Below are 983 nucleotides of genomic sequence, written 5' to 3'. Positions count from 1 at the left end.
GGGGAAATCACCCTTTAACTAATAGACCATCTTGTCCATGCTTTCTACTCTATTCAAGATCCTTGCTAATATATCCTCTTTCTTGAACTTTTCGAGGTCAGTACCACTAGATTTCTTGGCTTTAGCTCGATCATGAGGAGGAACATAATGGTCATAGTCACATTCACAATCTCTCCAATCTCGATCCCGCTCACGATCCATCCAACTTGGTTCCCACCGAGCCTTTGATAGGTAGGGCGGGAACCTCCTAAGTAGTTTGCCAAGCGCAGAATTTCTTCATCCAAATTCTTTACCTCCTAATCCTTTTTCATAAGATTTTGATGCTATGGTGTTTACTACTTTTGCGGTGCACCCATAACATGCTTCATCAAGAGCTCAAGTTGAGTCATCATTTTGGCCATGTTTTCCTCCCTTTCTTCTTTTTTCTTTCGTTAGCTGTCACGAATATGGTAGAAGGGATTTTGGAAGCTTCAGTGTCTTGGTTATGCCAACCCTGATTTTGTTTTAATACTTCTCCTATCAATTGGAAGGCTACAACATGCTGCAATTTCACTATAGAACTGCCCACCGTGTCACCACCGTTTTATTTAATGGATAAGAGCCCTATAGAAAATCTCGAGGAGCATTTTTTTTGGGACATCATGATTTGGGCATTAGGCTAAATTTCTATTAAACCTCTCCCAAGCTTCAAATAATGGTTCTCAATTCATTTGCCGGAAGTTCATAATCTCATCCCTCTTTTGAAGCATTTTTTATGGTGGGAAGTATCTATCAAGAAACCTTATAGTAAGCTATTCCCATAATGTAATTGAGCCAGGTGAAAGTGACTGAATCCATAAAACTGCCTCACCCATTAGTGAAAATGGGAAAAGTCAAAGATGGATGGATTCTTGTGTAATGTGAGCTATGCTAAATGGCGCACAAACTTTCACAAAGTTTTTAAAATGGACATTTGGGTTCTCATATGCTTGACCCCCATACAA

General features: G+C 39.7%; 1 non-coding gene across 1 annotated transcript; it reads left to right on the top strand.

The window, feature by feature from the left end:
- The first annotated feature begins 636 nt into the window (after positions 1–636).
- LOC124892274 lies at positions 637–742 on the top strand. Its single transcript, XR_007050161.1, has one exon. It is a non-coding gene; the product is annotated as a small nucleolar RNA R71 (small nucleolar RNA).
- Positions 743–983: the final 241 nt, after the last annotated feature.

Source organism: Capsicum annuum, chromosome 1, assembly GCF_002878395.1.
Source record: "Capsicum annuum cultivar UCD-10X-F1 chromosome 1, UCD10Xv1.1, whole genome shotgun sequence".
Lineage (NCBI taxonomy): Eukaryota > Viridiplantae > Streptophyta > Magnoliopsida > Solanales > Solanaceae > Capsicum > Capsicum annuum.
Note: the sequence above shows the minus strand (reverse complement) of the source record. Positions and strands in the feature narration are given on the sequence as shown.